This window comes from Nannospalax galili, unplaced genomic scaffold, assembly GCF_000622305.1.
Source record: "Nannospalax galili isolate Female #2095 unplaced genomic scaffold, S.galili_v1.0 scaffold45, whole genome shotgun sequence".
Taxonomy (NCBI): Eukaryota; Metazoa; Chordata; class Mammalia; order Rodentia; family Spalacidae; genus Nannospalax; species Nannospalax galili.
Window position 1 is genome coordinate 1,504,293 of NW_008355775.1, and position 21,943 is coordinate 1,526,235.

Consider the following 21,943-nt stretch of genomic DNA (forward strand, 5'->3'; position numbering starts at 1 on the left):
GTTTAGCAAGTTTGATGTGCTGTTATCCTTGTCTGTTAAGAAAGGATTTCTCCCACTCTTGGTTTTTCCTTTTAAACAGAGACTAAAATAACAAGGTGACAATTGTGTTGGGAAGTCAGCCGGCCTCACAGCCCATTCCATAGACCGCTTGCTGCATCTCCTGTGGACATACCAGAGTAGAAGGAGTAGGAGGTATGGTGTGGGTGGGGGCTTATGGTTCTGGCGGCTGCTTTTCTGCACTCCAGAGCCGGATCCTCCCAGATCTGAGCAGAGGGGAAACTCATCTAAGAAGCTGCTGTTTTACAAGGTCTGGGCACCAAGCTGCCCCTCCTTCCCCGCCCACCCCCTGAAGTTTGTATGAAGTGCACGTTAGGCTGTAATTAGGGATCTGGGAGGAGAACTCTCCTAGTGACGCTTTGCTTTTTCTTCTGCTCTTAGTTAGAAAGTGCTTCCTTCTTCCTAGGATCAGGACCTCTGCCATTCAGCACCACAAAGAGACATTCTGCAGGGAGGCGCGGGCCGAGGCACACACCCACACCCACACTCCTCCAGAGACAAACTTAAGGTGAGGAGGAGCGCTAGCTTCACTTGACGTCCAGCTTCCAACTTCAGTGGGACTTGAAAGCATCTGAACTTCTGCATTTCAGGATAAGGTAAAACTTCCATAATATCTTTATTTTCTTCTTTCTGATACATCTTGGTTTAATAGTACACATTAAACAAATTAGTTTTTGTTTAACATAACACCTTTACTTTTTGGTTGCTAACCTTAACCCTTAAAGGGTGATGCTATCCCTCCAGACCATCATACCTCTACTTTTTAAAAATTTGTTGTCAGGGAGAATAGCATTGCACTAAACAGGCTCAGTCTAGATGTGGAGAAAGAATTAACTCTAGTTTTGTTCACTTTTGCTAGAGTTAATGTCCATTTGATAGGTACATACTTCCAAGTGGGGGCTTTTCCATTGGTGTTTTAACGTATTTTTATAGCACTTGAGAGACAGGAAGGGAGAGTACAAGCCAAAAAGAGCTTGGGATGGGATGTCCATTCCAGATTTATGAATTCTGACTCACTGAATATACAGGTTTATGTGAAAAGGAAAGCTACTTCAGTTATAGGTAATGCCTATTAGATTAATAATCTTTGAAATGGTATTATTTTTAGTCTAGGTTTCTCCTGGTAATTATAAAATTAAGACCAGGTAGATATGACAGGTTTAATACATAGTGATGTCAATGGAAAATTTCAAGGTGCTAAAAAAACTTCAAGTTGTAGCTGTTAAGCACTTTTAAAAGTGGTAATTTCTTTAAGAGTTATTTGTTGAAATCATTCACTACTGAAAGCAAACCTGAACTTGCAGGATCGGATTAAACTGTTTTCTTCCATTGCATATGGTCATTGCGTTCAAAATAAGATGTTTTTTATTTTGAAAATAAGTTGTTTTATTTTCATTTATCACTGGAAAAATACACAAAGTAGCCAGTACATTTGGGAATTTTGAGGGTGGAAAATGTTCCTGTGCTTGTTCCAGTGTGATGTCATAAAATCAAACATACTGGCTGACTTCTTAGAAGCTAATGGTCATTAAGAAATAAAGCCTGTGAATTAATTTCCTGATGAATGTAATATTTATTCACTGCAAATGTAGTCTCTGGCAACCATTTCTATTTGATTATTTCAGTATTATAAATTTTCAGTAATTTTATACACATTTCAGTAACATTAATATTTTAATGATATCATGAAGTAGGAAGATTAGCTAACAAAATTCATCATCGTCATACTTCTCTCTGGATAATGTCTAAATGAGGTTTCTTAATCTTTACATCCGTTCTTAACTTCAGCTCTATTTGAATGAGACAATTTTTCATTTCACTTAATAAAATGAAATGTATTTCAAAGGACTCTTGAGTATTAAGTTTTAATTTTTGGTCATACATATAATATACATATATATTCTTAAATTTGTTAACTGTTTCAGCTAATTGAATGGACTTATTTTATATTTTTTTTCCTTCTGGTGACCTCTTTAGTAAACTGAAAATTACTTAGAAATAGAAAACATTGAGAAAAACAAACTTAGTAAGAGTAAACTTAAGGATCAGGAGAAAGACAACAGTCTTAAGAGACTACTAGTCCATGGGAGGAATGTCCCCAGAGGCCAGTATGCAAGACAGGAGTGCCCACTGGGCCTGGGATGCCTATGAGAAGGGGTAACATCATGTTCTTATGAAGTGGACCATTTATTTCCAACAAGGCCCTGTCTCTCAGAGGAATGACTGACGTGAATTTAGAAGTGCTGAAGAAACTTCCATGGAGAAGAATCGATTCATTCTATCCCTCGTGGTTTTGGTTCATTTTCCTGCCTCTGGGAGCAAGTAACACATCCAGGATAAATACATTCAGAGTACCAGAAAAAAAAAATCCTTCAATAGACGGTCTTCTTAACAGTCTTCCCTTTTAGCATTTTGGGTGTGGAATAGTGGCATTTTCTGAGCCCTTGAAGATGTCTTTTGAATTATAAATCTTTTGCACTTCGTTGTAAAGATGCACAAGAGTCGTATGCAGAAAATGACTCCCTTCAGAAAATACTAGTCTTCATTTCCTTTTACTCAATACATACTGTATTTTTCCAGATTACATTTTTTAAGATTAATGGTATCCCACCAATTAAAATTCCAACAGCAGCCACAGACACACTCGAAAATGACTTTCATATAATAGTCTTCTCTTGCTTCTAATTAATTTCCCGACGTTCTGTAGTCATTATCAGTAACCACATCACTTAGTTTACCTGCGTTACTGAAATGTACTTACCCTGTCATTTAAAAGGTAACAAAATGTTGGGGGAAATGGGGAAAAACAAAGACCAGAATATACGTGAAATTTTAATCAACAGTGTTTAAGGAGGATTAGAGGAAACAGCTGGTTAAATAAATACTAGGTGTAGAGACGACTGCATGGTATAAATTAATAATACAGTTCTTTACGCCCTGAATGGGAGCTCCTGTGGTGGTGTAGGGTGAAGTGTGGTCCCTGCTCGCCACCTAGTGGACAAATCTAAGAAGACTTCCTTGCCAACCTTTAAAATTTTTACTGGTTTTTGATGTTAGATTGAAAAGAAAAAATGATTCATTTACTTGGTTGAGACACTTGGACCCTAACTAAATGGTAGACTGTGTAGTGGGTGTTAAGCATAGAAAACAAGGTAACCACAACTTTTACATGTATTAAGAATTCAAAGTCTTGAGGAACAGTTTATTGAATTTCAGTGGTTGTATTTAAAATCTATTTTCTCTTTATTAGTTAATTTACTGTCAACTTTCTGCCTTCTTGAGAATATAATCTCGTGGCACAACTTAACCCTAATGTAGAATTTGATATTTTATAGAGATATTATTACACAGCTCAAAGAAAGGTAGAGAGAGCTATCCTAAATTACTGTATCTCAAGTAAAAACAAGTTTCCATAAGTGTGTTACTGAATTTATCTGGATAAATAACTGATGGTTTAAAATTTTAGTGGACAGACACTGGTGCATTTTCTTACATATCTTCATGTTTTTAAAACATATTTTACTTATTACTTTTATTTTATGTGTACAAGCATATTTATATAAATGCATCCCTGTTGTGCAATGCTCATGGAGGTCAGAAGAAAGACATCGGAACCCCTGGGACGAGTTACCATAATTGTCAGCCACCATGTGGGTGCTGGGAACCTAACCATGGTCCTCTGCAAAATCAGTCAGGGCTCTTAACCTCTGAGCCATCTCTTCAACCCCATACACATTCTTTACAATTTTTTTTTTTTTACTTAGATAGGAAAGAATAATAAAAATTACTTTAAAGACGTGAAGTATAGCATGCAAACTATTGCATTTAAGGACAAGTTTGTCCATGCTTGCTGCTCACATGAAATTTTAAAGCAGAGACTCTGCCTCCATGAAACTGACATAATAGAAAAAAATTCCTAGATGAGCAAGATTCAGTGGAAAGTCATTATTTGAAAGAAGCATTAGGATATCATTGAAGATCAATTCATCTGAATATTACATTCCTTAGCAATACTTTACTATATATATTTACTTCAATTGGTTCCTTGCACTATATATGACTTAATGGCAACAGATCAACATTAATAAAGACAAACTGTGAAATTCAGATTGAAAGGTAGGAAAAGAAATGTTGAATTTGTGACTTGTTGAACTTTTAAGGTGTAACAGACAAATGCAGCCAGGCCCACTGCAGTGAATAAGAGCATGGCCTATTTAGGAGGTTGAGTGTTGGTTTTTTGGTTTTCTTTATCTGACACTGGGACCTACACAGGGAGAGAAGAACCACCCATTATGTCCTCTTTCCTGAGTGTCACAGAGTTAGAGCCTGAATTAAACAGAGATGATCACCAGATTGAGCAAGATCGCTCACGTAAAATAAGACACACTGTCTTCATTGGCACTGGGTCATTAACCACCAGAAACAGTCTGTTAATAATGTTATCAGATCATACATGTGATATAGAAAAAAATCACATACTTAGTGTGGGTGGTTGTAGAGACTGTCTGAAAGTCAGGGGTCCTGAAATTAGAAGTTCAGTTATGGACTGGAAAACTGTTTTTTTGTAAAAAAAAAAAAAATTGAATGCCTTCAGATGACCTCATGACCCTAGATAAATACAAACCCTAAGAAGGAACCAGGGGAGCTCTCTGAAATAATCTGATGTAGCAGGGTTAGGGCTGTGTTATCACAACTCTATGTGATGGTTTTACCCACTGATGAGGATATGGTTGGCAATTGTGGGAATCAAGATTCTTAGTGAGGTTCCTCAAAGAAAGACAGGACTTGTTTTGTTTTCAATGCCAAGTGTTGCCCCCAACTATTTAAAGATTTGGGGGTTTTATTGTTATTGATTTTTGTTTGTTTATGATACTGGGGAATTAAATCCAGAGCCTTTCACATGCTAGGTAAGCACACTGCTAGAACACCAGGAGAATCTTTATAAAACAAAAACAAAACTATGGAATAAAAGTAACTCAAAATGGCCAATAGCAGTGTCGGGTGCCTTTAATCCCAGGAGGCAGAGGCTAGCAGATTTCTTTGAGTTACAGGCCAGCTAGAGCTATAGGGAGACCCTGTCTCAAAAGACCAAAACACAAAAAAACCAAACCAAAATACTGATTACAATGGTTGACTCTGTTCTGTCAGGGTATCCTTCAATTAAATGAAATACCCTTTAGTCTTATGGATAATATCTTGGCTCCTTCTTCATACTCTGTGACTTTTTCCCACTTTGATTTTTATTTTGATTCCTGAGAATCATCGCTTTCAAGCATCATTTGTTCATTCAGCAAAATTTTATTGAGCAGTAGCTGTTGGACAGGCATGGCATCAGCATTACGTGCCCTACTCCAGTCCTCACTTTATAGTAGGAAAATCAATTCTAAAATAATCAAGAAGCCAATTTTGAGCCTAAAACATTGCAGGATCCTGAGTGAGAGAAACAACCCAAAAGTTCTAGCCTCTTGGCTTTAGTATAAAGATAGTTTTGAGAACGCATCTTTAAAAGTTATTTTCCTGGGGTGGAGAGATGGTTCAGTGGTTAAGGGCACTGACTGCTCTTGCAGAGAACCAGGATTCAATTTCCAGTACCCACATGTTAGCTAACAACTGTCCATACTCCAGTTCCAGGGGATCCAATACCCTCTTCCGACCTCCGTAGGTACTACCTAACACGGATATACTTATATGCATGCAAGCAATACACTCATACACATAAAATAAAATAAAACTAATAAGATAAAATATTCTTTATAAGTCACTTTCCTTTGTTGGCCATCATCTAGAGTGGATAAAGATTGCGTTTCTTGGTTTTATCGGCACAAATGCACCTAAGAAGGCAGCACAAATGCAGGCAGCGCTGAAATCCAGAACCCCAGGAGGCCTGGCATTCAGATGTTACATTGCTTAGATGGCTAGGAAAAGAAAAAATGTGCTCATGCAGTCTTCCCGTAAACCAGTTTGCAACGAAAATTCAGATTGAGCAAGAATGATTTAGTGCTCAAACTTTGCACCCCATGCCAGGTGATGTATAGTAATTAGCACAAGGCATTCCCAAGTTAGTGCAGGCTACAGGTGGGCACACATCATGAATCACTGCTACAATTTGCCAAGTAGGTGAAATTTACCTTCTTAGTCTCCTAGGTCCCCTTTCTTTGCACTTTTATAAACTTCCCAACCCCTTGTATATCATAAACTGAGACTCTTGCTCTCAACCCTTGCACTCCCAGAGGATGAAATAGTTCTGTTTTATTGATTTCCTAACTACACCGAAGTGTGAATGAGTTTTACTCATGTATTTACATTTCAAGCCCTTTATCTCTTAAAGCAAATGTTTTGTTTTCTGAGAAGGAATTTAAAACATTTAGTGGCATCCCAGCATCCCATCCTTAAGCCACAGGGGTTAATTAAGCCTAATTCTAGGTCTTCAAGCTCTCAGTTGTCCCAACTCCTTACAACATCTGGATTCCCTCAAGGCCTGTTTCCAAAACCTCAAAAGAGCATGCCTTTACTTAAACTCCCTGATCAACTTGCCCTTCCACCTTTCTCAGTGATTTGACCAGACAAAGCTCTCCACTTTCACCCCAGGGGTAGCCAAAGTCCTCTCTGTTTGAGGAATCCTGCTCATTTCCTCATCTCTGTGTGTTCTGCTCCTTTCCTTACTGAGCTTCTGTTGTGGTCCATGGACAGACAGAGGATTCAGAGTTGCTTGTGTGCTACTGTTTGGCCTCCAGTGCCAGCACAAATACCCATGTTTAGGGAGACAGAGCAATGAAGATGTGAAGATTTGGTCCAAGAACTCTGCAGAGTCATAGAACTGGAAGATGATGGAGATGAATGTGCACACAGGAGACGTACAGGTACTAGCCACCATGTTGAAAATGTGGTCAAAACCAGCATCTTTCAGATTCGCATACCCAGATACTTAGCTACAACTGATTTAGAAAACTTTTGACATTGAGACTGATTATAGACTTTTGGGAAACTAACCTTGCAAAAAAAAAAAAAAAAAAAGTGAGGGGAAATCTGCCTTGGCTTTATACAAATAATACTAATAAGAATCATGTGTTTAAATTTTTCTACTTTTATGTTTGATCAATATACGACATAATGATATTTAGTGTGTATTTCAAGTTAATTTATGTGTTATGTTAGGTTATGTCACCATAGTTTGGTGCTCTTGTAAGATCCGATTCTGGCCCAGTGCACTACAGAGATGCTCACTGCTTTTCAAATTGCTAGGGCTGATGCTCCTGATGTGCAGATAAGGTATCCTTCCCTTCCTTTCTACAGTCTAGAGAAGGGCAATAAGTACCTGTCCTCATTCACCTGGCTAGACCTTATGAATACCTGACACTCAGTAGGTGTCAACTATCTTATTTTTGCATGGGTTTGTTTATGTGTTTGTTTGTTTGTTTGTTTTTTGGCTTTCCATCCCAACGCCTGTCCTTCAGATGTCTCATCCTCTCTTAATCCTAGGCCATTCTCTGGTTCTGTTTCCTTACCAATCTTCTTCATATCCATCAATGTCAGATTCATTAATTTCAGATTCAAATAATTATTACAGAATTAAATTTAAAATGTAAACAAGGAAGACTGATAATTTTAATAAATCTCTAAATTTAAGAAAAAGAAGAGGGGAGAAAGGTCAGTGACAGAGTACCTGCCTAGCATGTGTGAGCCTCTGGGTCAGATCTCCAGCACTACTACCGAAAATCAACCAAACCTAACAACAAAATCAAGCAATAAATAAATAAATAAATAAATAAATAAATAAATAAATAAATAAATAGAAGAAGGAAAAAAAGAAAAATCTGCAACAGTGAGACTGTTTCGTGAGAGGAGAGATGTTGCTCACTAAGTTTGAGAATTTGGGAACAGCAAAAGTTAGAGGACAGATGCTGTTCACTAAGTCTGAGAATAAGAGATGCTATTCAGTATCTGAGTATTAGAAATGTTATTCAATGAAACTGAGAATTTAGGAGCAGTAAAACCTTCTGGGAGGATATTCTGAATGTATTTTTAGTAATAAGAGACAGTCCAATTGAACGAACACATATGGGATCACACAGAAGTCAAGGCTGGAAATGCAAATTTTGAAACTCTGATATTAAAATGTTGATTGAAAACCATCTGGAAGAGGGTGGGAGATCAGACTCAGAGTGCAGATAAAAGAGAAAGGCTGACCAAAAACCCAGGGGGAAATCAGTAACAGATAGTTTTGCCATGAGAGATATATCGTGTCTGTTTGGGTCCTGGAGTTTGAACCCATGACCTCACTTATGCTAGGCAAGAACACTGCCACTGAACTACATACTCAACTGGGTTTATCACTTTAACCGCTATCTTATAAACTATAAACATCTGCTCAGTTTATCTCACAATCTTAGTCAGTCCTCTGCATGTAGAAGATGCCAGACATGTTTGTTGAATTAAGTGGAATTAAATGGCATTTCCGAGCCTTGATGCTCTAATGACAGATTTTCATAATGATAACCCTAAGACCCCCCAAATGCCTGAATAGTAGCTATTTATTCAATTTCGTCTAGTACTGAGTTAACTTTAAGTATATGTTACTGCATGTTGTCGTTAAAAAATCAGCAATCCACGTGTGGCACAGATGGTGACTCACCAGAGTATTTGAACCATACTCATGGTATTTGCCCTAGCACATGACCTCACTGCCGCAGGGTGGCACCTAGTCCAAGCCCACCTACATACACAGCCTAGTCCAAGCCCACATACAGTTCTTTCATTAGGTCCTATATCCTTGAGGCTTCTAAATTTAATTCGAATTTTGAGTCCATAAGGTTCAGTTTCTTTTGACTTCTCAGCAGCTTGTATTCTTTTTCTAGAACTCTCACCCCAATAGTGTTGCTAGATAAACCACAATGACTAATTGAATAATTTCAATATAAATGTGTTCCCATATTGCATGGGACATACTTATACTGAACAAAATGTTCTTGTGTATCTAAGGTTCAAATTTAACTCAGTGTTTTTTTTTTTTCCTGGCTAATCTGGCAACCCTACGTCCAGTGGAAGCTATTATATCTAGAGCATATTAAACAAGAATTTCTTCATGACACTTCTGGACACTTTTCTTCCAAATGAAAATGAAGTTATTGAGAATACCTCTCTCTCCTTCTCTCCTTCCCTGCTTCCTTCCGTCTCTCCCTGACTCCCTCCTTTTCTCCACCCCTCTTTGCCTAGAAATCTCTATGTAGATCAGGCTGGGCTCAAACTCACCGTGATCCACTTGCCTCTACCTCCTGAGTGCTTGGATTAAAGACATGCACCATTCTACCCTGACTTTTTCTTCTCCTTTTGGTGAAGCTAAGGATCAAATCCAGAGCATTATACATACTAAACTGATACTTACATCACTAGCTTTACTACAACTAAATTTATTTTTACTGATGAGATAAACATATTGGAAACAATGGCCAGGCATGGTAGCCTATACTTACTATCCCACCACTTGGGAAGCTGAGGCAGGAAGATCGTGAGCTCAAAGCCATCCTGGAATATGCATATAAACTCTTTCTCAAACAAACAAATAGATAATACCAATAAAATTATCAAACAAAAATAAGATGCAAATCTATAGGACAATTATGACTATGGTGTCACTTGCCTTAAATGTGTATTAGGGTTCACAGATTCTGTTCACTGAAGTCAGAAGTACTTATAGAACAGTATAATTATTTTAAAATAAATATCATACATTCATAAAAATATATAATACAAGAGGTATATTGCAGTTTTGCTGCCACCTTGTGGTTCTTGGAGGTACTGTTCAATACAGCAAAACATCCTGATTGAACATTTGGCTGATGTGAAAATTCTGCCTCACGCAACTAACACGTTTTACTTTGTTCAGAAATGCCAAGAACCGCAATACTAAGAAAGCGCTAAGTATGTAATTCAAATATTTTCTGAGTTTTTCTGAAAATTGGTTTAACATATTTGAGAGAATCACTAAATTCTACGTCATTCAGTATTATATGAATTTATGTATAATGGATGAATTTGGTTGTATTTTGAGGTCATTTGACTTTCGTACCTGATTTTAAGTTTTGTGAATTCTATAACTTCAAAATTGAACACCTTACCTCTTTTGGCCAAATCTGTTTCATTTCCTATACTAAAATAATCTTTGAGAGGATTATTAATTTTACCAGCAAAAGTATAAATGAAAACTGTTCCAGAAGACTTCTGTCTTGTATGAAAGTTAAAAACTGCAATAATCTCAAACACTTAAGGTGTTTTCAACTGCTAGTTCACAGACTTGACTGGAGTCTCATCTCCCATCTCACACCTCCCGGATTCCTCCAATGCTCTTCCTTCACCTCTCCCTTCACTTTCTTCCCTCTCCAACGATTGCCTCCCTCTCTCCAGTACATTCTCGGTGTCCTTGTCTGTTGTCTGTAGGAGATCTACCAGATAAAATCCTTTTCATCATGATCCAACTACCTACCTCCCCCATGCTACTCTAATAAAGTGAGGGCTCACAGTATCCTGCAGAACAGCTTTACAGCTCCATGGGATCAGGTGGGTAGTTGGTGCTGTGTTGCAGACTCATCATATTCCTTAAAAGTGTATGGCTTCCCAACTCCTATCTGAAGATATCCAAGCCTCCCTGATTCATGCTGAAAATAGTATTCAAGCGAAAGAAATCCTCTCATTGCCCCAACACCAAAACTAATCTATAGACTATAACCACACATATTCTTGGTTTTCTTTTTCATTCACTATAATAATTTTAAAAATCATTTTGCCTCTTAAGACTCTAAGATACACTGACTTCTGAGATGTGTATCCTGTTTCTTCAAGTCATCTCAGAGAATTTTCTGTTAATTCAACGTCTTTCTATTGTATCTTTGATGTCTCCAATTTTGATTATTTCTTCCTGTTAGAATTTAATCATTCTTTAATCTTTTCATTAAATACAAAAATTTCTCTAGTCTTATTTACATTATGCCTATCAATGTTAATCATTCCCATCAGAGCCATATGCATGAGTCATTTTATGCTTCTGTAACAAAAATACCAGTGGCTCAAATCCTTGTAAAGAAAAGAGGTTTATGCCAGGTGTGGTGGCACATGCCTTTGATCCCAGCACTCAGGAGGCAGAGGCAGGCTGATCTCTGTGAGTTCAAGGTCAGCCTGGACTAAATAGTGAGCTCTAGGCCATCTGGGGCTACAGGGAGACCCTACCTCAAAAAGACAAAAAGGGGGGGGCATTATTTAGTTCAGTATTAGGGTTCTCAGGGTTCAAGAGTATGGTACCAGCTTCTGTTTAGATCTGTTAAGGATCTCCCAGTGGGTAGAATGACAGGGGCTGGAGTGTATTAAAAATAAAAGATAATGCAGTGAGGTGGGAAGCAAGAGAGGAAGTTAACAGCAATGCCTGTTCTTTTATATAGTACCAATTTGGTCTCATAAGAACTGATTCCAAAAGGCCCACATTAACATTCTCTCTCTCTCTCTCTCTCTCTCTCTCTCTCTCTCTCAGCCCATCTATTCTCTTATAAACCTCTCTTAAAGATTCTATCACCTCCCAACCACACATAACAACACACAAAACATCACACGAGAGTATATAAAAAAACTGTACCTTCTAAACCACTCTTAAAGATTCTATCACCTCCCAACCACACTTGGAACCACACAAATCATAGCACCAGAGTTTATAAATGAACTGTATTCACATCCTATCCCTTCAACCCTATCCATTCATACGAATTATAGCACCAAGTTTATAAATGAATTGTGCTCACGTTCTTCAACCCTATCCATTCCCAAACTCACTTAATGCAGTTTCATCAATTACTTAGAGTTTTCAGGGTTATCAATGATTTCTTTCAAATTCTATTTCAGTAGGGAAGACCATGTTCCCTCCACAATAATGTCCACTCTTGGCTTTATGACAGCATGCCTTTTTAGATGCCAGACTTCTCTGGTTACCCCATTCCAGCTCTTTTTCTGCCTTCTCAAGAGAAGCTTAGCATCCCCTAAAGGCTCCCTTGCTCTGCACGTCCTCCTGGGCATGTTCAGTGATTGTCATGAATTAAACTCCTCTGACCCATTGCTGACAAATCCCAGATTCTAAAATCCACCCAGACTTTTCTGTTGGAGGTTCTAACCACCTCCAGTAGGAAGACTCACAAACATTTCAAACTCCGTATGTCCAAATAAACTCTTCCTTTCTCCTGAACTTGAAGCCCTCAGGATCTCTCTATCAGTAAGTGGTACCATTGTGTCTCCTCTCAGTTTCTAAAGACAGAAGCCTGAGAGTTCCGTTGGTTCTGTGCCATAAGCAGCCCACCAATACTCATGCTTTTCTGTCTCTGTTAGCATATATCTACTCTGCATCTCACAATCTTTTGATTGAATTCCTGAAATCTTTACCCACTGGGCTCTGTGTCTCCGTGTTTGATTCTAGTTCATTCACTCATATCAAAGCTAGAGAAATCTTCATAAAAGGTGAACATGAAGACATTTTCCCACTGAAAACTCTTCAGTGTTCTCCATTGTGATGAAAATTAGGTACAAATGATTTATTACAGTTTGCAAAATTCTCAAGGACCTGGCTGTAGGTGACCTTTCCAACCTCATCTAAAATTACCCACAGTGACAAATGACAGGATTAAATGGATCAAAAGTCAAGCTAATAAAACAGAATATAGAAATAAAGCCACAGAAGATTGAAATATTGTAGTTATTAGATGAAGGCCTCATATGATAATGTGTTTAATAAATTAGACATGAGGATGCAGGATTAAAGAAATGCAAATAAAAAATAATTCTATTGAAAATTCTAAGGCTGAGAAAATGTAACAACTAAAATTAAGAACATAACACATGACTTTAAGCAATAGAAACATTGAGTTGATGAGTGGTAAACTGGAAAAAATGATTCTGCATAAAAACAGCTAGTTTCAAACCAGCTTCTTCAGCGAGTGAAGAAGCAACCATAATACCAAATAAGATGGTCACCAACAATAAAAATCCAAACACTCAGGCATGACGCAGCACTGCTGACAAAAAACAGGGGAGGTTATTAAAATTTCCCACTAGCAGAAGACTCTAGAAGAACAAATAGCCAGATTAGATGCTTAGAAAATTTGCTTTTCTTTTCACTTTAGTAAATTCCAGAAATCAGCATGTTGGATTATGTCCCATGTAGCACTCATCTGGTCAACCAAAGCTGATAAAGCAAAGTCTGCAAACCTGAGGGGCATCAGAGGGCTTTGCTCCCTGGAGGTCCTGGACCAAGGCCATCAGTGGTGGCCTGCTCCTTTCAATCTGCTTTCAGCTGCTGTGTGGTCCTAGTGATGGACAGACAAAATTCTAGTAAAGAATTCACCCCACTTATTGCATATCACTGGGAAGTTACTGTTTTTCTTTCCCTGATAGCCAGTGTCTTAAGAGCTATTGAGATTTTACTAAAACATTCTCAATTTTCTTTGTAGTTGTTTTGGGTAGTAGAGTAAAACCCGCTCACCCATCCTGATCAGAAGCAAAGCCTAGATGATTTAATTTCATAATTTTACCATTCTACATCCTTATAGTTTCTCTAATGTAGTACACACAAATAAAACTTGTGATAATTAAAATGCCACATTTTAACAATAGAGTCTTTAAAGGACTATGTTTGATAATCATGGTAATATATCTAAATTCCGGATAAATGCTAATATAAATCGCCTTCAACTTCATTATCAACATCTAAGTTATATCAGTTTTATCAGGGGTACACAATATCAAATTTTAGGTGACAAAATTTTTAAGATCTGCTTTGAAAAGTATAATATGGCTTTTAAAATAGTATTAATAAACCTTAAATGTTGCAATGAAATATATGAACACATTAATATAGTTCCAAATAAATATTACTTGTTAGTCTACCGATTCACAGTCAAATGTGTTTCTCAATGATTTTTAAAGAAAAATTTATAGATGTTGCTCTGATGACCAAACAGCTGATGAGGATTCCATGGCTTAAGTATTTTGTCTACTTTCCCCAACTTAGAAGTGCATCATATTACAAAAGTACTGCTCCTACACCTGTGACCTCTGTGTCTGTGATCTCCTTGGGTGGCTCATTCTTTCCTCTTTGCAGCTTTCAAAGGTCTGATTATGAAACAATACTTCTTCGAAAGGTATCAGAGACTTTAAATGATTTTTTCCTTAGGTCATCTTATGGACAAAAAGAAAAAAATCAGAATTTTTTTTAGAATTTAAGATTGCCCTTTATTTATATTCAGCACAAACTGATATGACAGGGTACTGAACTCAGGAATAAGTCCTACGAAGTTTTGTTACTTAATGAAGCTGAAGATCACCTTCCTAATTAGTTTAACTTCTGGGTGGTCTTTGAAAACATATTTCTTTGAAGAATCAGTGAACTAATCATACTAGCGTAAAATAAAATTGGTTTTCTAATCTTGAAGCTAAGAAAGAATGAACAGCTATTGGTGGATTTTGTTTATTCATATAGAATTTCTTCTTCCTTTTGAAAAAGGATGGATTCTTATTAATTTTATTCATATGTATCTGTGTACATCTGTGGGAGTGAATACCATATGTTGGTGGGTACCCACAGAGTCCAGAAGAGTGTGTAAGATTACTTGAAGGTGGAGTAATAGGCAGTTGTAAGCCACCCCATCAGAGTGCTGGGACCAGAACAAGGGTCCTCTATAAGAGCAGCAAACACTTTAAACTCTTAGCCGGCCCTCCAATTCCCACCCCTTATTTTTAAGAAGGGAAATTTCCTTATAAATGTAATGGAAAAAATTGAAGTGCATATATTTTGTATTATACTTAACCAATCTTATTTAATTAGTTTTGTGCCTGTGTGTGTGAATTTATTAGTCAGCTTCACATTATTTCCACAAAATACCTGAGATTAATTAATTTATGAAGAGTAAAGAGTTAGTTTGTATTCCAAAAGTTCCAGATCAGTCTGGTAGCAACATGGTTCTGGACCTTGGGTGGGAAGACAGAAGATGGCAATGGTAAGAGTGTATGTTAGACCTCACAGTCTTCATCACAATTCAGGAACCAGGAACAGAATGGGCTAGGGCACCACAATATCTTTTGGAGCAAGAACCCTGGCCTAAAACTCTCTCACGAGGAGCTGGTGAAATGGGTCATCAGGTAAAGGCACTTGCCACCAAGTCTGAAAACGTGATTTCAATCCCTTGTCCACATGGTGGAAGGAGAGAACTGACTCCTGCCAGTTGTCCTCTGACATGCATGTGCACACACATATCAACACACAGAATAAATAGATAAATGATAAATGTAATAGAAAATGTAAATCTCCCACTGGGCCACTTTTCTTAAGGATTTGTAGCATGTTCTGATGCCCCAGGCTGGTGATCAAACTTTAGCTCATGGGCCTTTAAGCGGACACTATGCAAACCACAGAAATGAATTTCCTGATTAGTTTCTATTCATGTACATTCTCATGTGTACATACTCACCACCTTCCATATTAAAATCAGTGTAGGGCTGGCAATGAAGGCAAACTCAGGAGTTGAAGCGATAACTTACACATGAGGCCATGGCTTTAATCTCAAGCATAAAACATTTGTTTAGTACATTTGAAATATCTGAAAATATGAGGTAAATAACAAATTCATCCTGTCTGTGAAAAAAATGGCTATTATTTAGCCTTCTCTACATTTTTATTTGATTTTCAAGTGTGAAATCACAAGGTGTTTTCTTGGTATTATGACTCCCACTCTCCTTGTAATTTACTCTAGGCAAATTAGAAGCATTAGAATTGATTTTATGGACACTCCATTCCCTTCTAAAGACTCCTTTTTCCCTTTTATTCTGCTTGCTAGGCAATGAAAAATTATATTTCAATTGCAATGGCTTTTATTACCCTGAAAAATGTCTGCTCAGCCAGCTGGAGGGAAACAAAGGACAAGTTGGCAACATTAGTACTCTCCACTATCACTGCCTGTATCAGTGGTTTTCATCACCACACTGCTCCGTGCGCGCGTGCGTGCGTGCGTGTGTGTGTGTGTGTGTGTGTGTGTGTGACCACTTGACAATGAAAACAGTCAACCCTCGAATGCCCAGAATGTTTAATTTGCATCTTGTCTAAATTGACTGATTTTAAGCATCTCCACTACACACCAATCTACTATTTGGAATTGGCTAGCCAATGAACTTAGCTGACTTACATAAAGTAGGCTGTGCACTTATTGTAGACTTTTCGAGTCCCCCAGGCAAGTCCATTATAAATAAAAATTTTATCTACATAAATATAATGCCTGTATTAAAAGTTATGCTTAAGCTCAAACACTGAATTTTCATTGCTGTTCAGCTTCCTGAGACATGAGCCAAAATGGGCATTGGTTGGCAGATGGAAATTGCATTGCCTTCAGCTCAGTTTTCTTTGCCTATTGCCTTATTAGAGGTATTATTAGAAGTTATCTTTCATTGTGGATGAAGATGATTACAGGTTCCTTCTTCTGCCCACCATTGCCATTAATGCACAATTTTCTGGTGCTATAATCTCCTCACTCTATTTTAATGTCTTTCATTTAAATAACTTTCCTCAACTATCCATTCAAAAAATGAGAAAAGAAAAGAAAAAAAAAGAAAAGAAAAGCCAACACTGCATTTGGCAAAACCTAGCCCAGGAAATTCTTCAAAACAGGATTTTCACAAAAGAGGTCAACATCCACTTGCTTGTCATGTACATTTAATTATTGCAGAGAATTTGATTGGGCAATTATTTTCATGTTGTGAAGCAACTTCCTTTTACAGTTGAGAATGAGTTCTTAAAATGGAGATGGTGCCAGGGAGCTCAGCCAGGTCTATTGTGGATGCTGAAAACTAACTTGTGAAGAGAACTAAGTAGAGAATGGTAGGCACTAAGCTGCTGCTGAAAGAACAGCAGCCTTCTGCCTCACAGGAGTCCCCGCGGTGGATCCTGAGTCTGTCATCACTGCCCAGACACAGTATTTCTTCCATTGCCTAAAATGTTCACTATGAAGATGAACTTTTGCATCAAAGGTGCTATTAGACAAGCAAAGATAATCAGAAGACTAAGGCCAAGTAGTGTGATTTCGAAGGAAGGGGGTTAGAAATGAGGCAGCACTTTGGCCAACTGGTCTGCAGAGAGTCTATAAGGAGAAGTGCTTGGTATTAAGAATGTCTCAAAAAACAATGTGCTCCAAAAAGATACAATGTAAAGGACAGAAAGAAAGGAATTGGTAGGTATAAAGTCAAATCACTTCATCTATCTTGGCCTGTTTCGTGACATGGAGATTCTTGCCTCTTCTACGTGTACCCTCTAAGAAAATCAAGGGACTGTACACAGCCTTGAATCTTTCAGCAGCAATAAGTTGGAAGAGTCTGTTCAAATGCCTATCTACATTTCAAAGACTCAACACCAGAGCGCAAACACAGAATGAAACCTCCTCATGCTTTCTCGCCTTGTTTTCTTCTCTCCATTATATACAGTAACAAGTAGAACACACCAATATATTAAAATTAGTGCAACATACTAAAAGCATTTCATAGACTTACATGGTGAAAGATGAGGATTCACAAACACATATGGAAAGACCAATTAAGCCAGTTCCATGATGGCAAAATTGAGTGCATATTCACAACTCTCAGATACCCAGTGCAATCGTCTGGGATTTAAGGAGGTCCATCCTGTTTTGGATTTCATAGTGGTGAAATATAGTTGGGGACTTAGATCATACTTTATATACTTGATTCTAAAACGTTGTTGAATATCTGCTTTGAATATGATGCCAGTGAGAAGCTATTTATTCTGCTTACGCATACGACTGAATACAAATTGATGCTCTTGCTGAGAGGTTTAGAACACTGTCACCAGAAAATGCAAATTGTGTTCAAGAGGTTCCTGACCGAAGGCCACATTGTTTTTCTCTATGGGCAGAATGGCAGGTGCATCCCTAGGCTTTCACTGCTCATGCAGAGAGTACTTGGCATTTTGTGCAGTTTTTCAGAATAGATTTTGATTAGACTAGCATGGACGGGTGAGTCAGATGGGAAACCTTTTCCCTCTTCCCCTGTGTTTTTTTTTCCCTTTGTACCAGATGCTTTTCAGTTGTTATACATATTTCCTAATTTTTTAGTTAATTTCCTTTGGTTTTATGTTCCTAGTTACCTATTACCTTAACAGACAAACAACGAACTTTAACTATTCATTTCTTCTGTGAATTTTTTATGCACACATTTCATCTATATATTTTATATATACATATATTTGAATGATATCAAAGTACTCCCCAAATGTAGCTTAAAATCCATGTATGCCATTGTTTCATATACAAATTATTTAAATAAAAAGAATCAGTCTATAGCCAGTCCTCACCTAAATTGTAAAAATTCAGTCTATAAAATGGACTCCAAACTCTGTGACCCTCCTACCACATAGACTCTCTTCCCGTATATGAGCATATATGCACACATCAAACTCTCAGATTCCATGTTCAGCATTTTTTATACTATGCATAGTTTGTTAACTTTGTACTCTAAATAAATCCTTAGTAGAGCACAGGGTTAGTAGCTGCTAGGATGCTTCATATTACTCCCAAACCTCCCATTGTCCTTAGGGAATGGTCACTGAAGAGAGGAATAGTCTCTCAATCAAGGAAACTAGAAGAAAAGCACTGTTCTTCCTTAAGTAAATTTCTAATAAGAGTAATCCAAACATTAAACTGTGAGATCAGAGTGACACGCTTGAGTTTGTAACTCTCAATTCAGCTATAAGTCCTAGGGTTGAAGCAAAGAGTCATGGTGCAAGCCTTTAATCCCAGCACTTGAGAGCCAGGCAGTCTCGAGGCCAGCCTGGTCTCATCACATGTTCCAGCACAACTGAGGCTACAGAGAGACCCCATCTGAGGAAGAGCTGAGAATTATCTTCTTTGATGCTTTAATCACTGGAGAACTGTCCCACTTGGTCAATGCCCAGGGCTCTTCAATGCTATCTACAAGAACAGGAAATTCTTCAAAGGACAATCTTGTATTTTCAGTCCTTTCATTCTTCCTTTTCTTTACATGTTTCCATCTCTTCTCATCTTTCTTCCTTCCCACAATTGCACTTTTCTTTTGGCCTTCTTTTTCTTCACTGCCTTTCTTTTTTCCCAGTGAAGCGCAACCGTATTTGTGAGATCAGCTTGTATTGCAGAAGAAATTTTCAGTTGGAATAAAAAACAGCAGTCCTGGTTCTGTCTGTGGCACTGGGTGCTACCATCCAGCTAAGGATCCTTGACTCTGTGTGGATGAGCATTTCTCTCTAGATGGCCTCTCATCATTTAGTAGGCTACTTTGAGTTTCTTGATCTGGTGCCTATGCTGGATAGCATCAGTTGTCAACTTGACACACCAAGTACGGATGAAGTTTGAAGGGTGACCGCCTTTGGAGACTTTTATTCTCTGTCCCCCTCTAACTGATATCTATTATTTCCATTCTACTTTTGGGTGTGCATCCAAAAGATTGGAATCAGGATCATGTCCCCTTTAGAATCATTCAAAAAAAAAATCATTAGGGCTACACCAGTTTTCAATCCCATCAGCAGTGAAAGATGAGGGTTGCCTTCTCTCCACATTTTCACCAGCATTTTCTGTGAATTTTTTTGACACTATCGATTTTAGAGAATGAAATTTTTTCTTTGAAATTCAGGAATGAAAAAAAAAAACAACACACCCTCTCAGATGTGAACTTTATTCTGCCTTGAACTCCCTGAAATTGAAATGACTTCTTTAGTTTTCTGTCAATCCAGTCCCCACCTGGTCTACTGTCTACCCCCACCTCCTTGCCTGGTAGTGTCTCTTTAGACAGTTTTCCTCACCGCACTGACTCTGTATCTCCAAAACAGTGGTCAGGAGCAGAGTGCAGAGAGAGGACAGGCACGTGCTTCTATGTGTATTAAATCTGCTGTATTACACTTTTAGTCCATCTTATCATACTGAAGAGGTGACTCAGTTGCCTTTAAATTCGTTCTTTGAAATAATTACAATTTGAAATCCAATGACATTAACCCTTCTTGCTGCATTGCTTCCATAATTTTTATCAACTGAGTTGAGGATTAAAACATCTAGATCTCACTGTTTCATCTCCCGGTGGACCACAAAAGGTTTCCTCACCAGGCAGGAAAGGAAAGACCAAGTTCAAAAAACCTGGGTAGACGTGCTCATGTTTGATCAGCTCATCCCAGGTCCTTCTGAACCATTTCCCAACTTTCAATAGCTGCTTGTTTGCTTTACTGTCAGAACACGTCCCTTTTAAGGCTTAAGAAAGGCAATGAGACACAAGTGAATCAAAAGGCATAAATTCTAAGCAAATTTTTGATTAGTATATATGAAAGGATAAAGTAGGCAACCTCATTTTGAACCTTACCATTTCCTTTCTTTTTATTATTTTTCCTTTTGGCTATATTTTTCATACCTAATTTTTGTTTTAACTCAGTAAGGAGCAGTGGTAGTTTAATGTTAGACAAACTCCAGTATACAAAAGTAGAGAAATGAAACAGAGGATACTCACGTTAAGGTTTTCATGGCTTGACTGTAAATTTTCCAACAGCATAAGACTGTTAGGTTAATCCAGTGGGCTAGGAAGAGGAAAAGGAGGTGAAGGTGGTAGGCAGTCAACACAGGGCCCTGTGGGAGCAGTAACAGGGTCATATGCTTTATATTTTTTTTATAAATGGATTTTAAGAACTTGTGTGGAAACTAGGGAATGTAAGGAAACTAGGGAATCACATGCTCTTGGCAAAATGTCTTTGTAAAACTCGGTCTCTGAATTAGGCATTTGCATTATATTTTCCACACCATTTATAGCTTCAGGTTTCCCTCAGTCTTTGTAGTATTGTCTGCACTAAGAATGATTTTCAAGTGTGTATTATTACCAGCCTCTAATAGTGACGACTAACAGTTGAATGCAGGAAGTTTTTCTGTAATTTTTGTTTAGCAGTTCATTTCTGAAGAACTGTATGCTCCTATCAATCCCTTTCCCAGATACTGTGTCCTCAGAATTATATTTCATCATCTAGTTATAAAGCATATATATATGCTTACATTAATAGAAAGGTTATATGAAATTCATCAGTACATAAATAATCACCATGGTTGTTTTCCCAGTATTGAAAAGAATGTGGGTTTTTTGTGGAATTGCTCATGGAATGGCCACGTTTTTTTTATGAGAATCTTGGAGCACAGATGCTTACTTGTCCCTTGGGTTTTTGTTTTGTGTTTGTCTGGTTCTTGTGACTGCACCTTTCCTTTCAATGCTATCAGTAGCCAACCAGATACCCTGTCACCCAACATTACTCCTACTTACAGAGACTTGAGACTTGCCACATATTCCACAGCCATGATCAAATTTGAAATAAAAGAAAATGAATGGGCAGCTTGTATTGACAAACCTAATAGTGATATTTAGAGCAAGTGTGAAAGAGTGGTCTGTGAGAGGGTAGGGTAGTACTTAGATTGTGAAAAGTCTTGGAACCTAAGGTATACCTAATTTCTGTATATTAAAAACATACTGCTTGTCGGTCTGCTGAATCTAGTCAGCCTATCTAGAGATCCTTGTTTTAGGAAGATCAGCTGTTCCTCATCTAGCATCAATCAGTTGTCAATATTCCTTTAGATAAGATTGGGTTCTGCTGTTCATTTTCCCAGTTCTATACTGGGCTACTGTCTGGGAGTCTTTGGGGCAAAAAATTTTAAAAATTAGAAAAAGAAATATACTGCCCATTTTTATGTATCATAATCATATAATTACTTAACTATGAGTTGATGGAAAACTTAACAGATACATGTAATAAAGGCTAATACATATTTTTATGTATGAATATATATATTTTAAAATGCCTTTGTTG

At 37.7% G+C, this 21,943-nt stretch overlaps 1 protein-coding gene across 1 annotated transcript in view; it reads left to right on the forward strand.

The window, feature by feature from the left end:
- The first annotated feature begins 369 nt into the window (after window positions 1-369).
- Hapln1 (hyaluronan and proteoglycan link protein 1) overlaps window positions 370-21,943 on the forward strand; it is a 61,580-nt gene continuing 40,006 nt past the window's right edge. The window contains exon 1 of the mRNA XM_029556229.1: window positions 370-653. The gene's annotated coding sequence lies outside the window, so the exon portion shown is untranslated. The remainder of the gene's footprint in view (window positions 654-21,943) is intronic.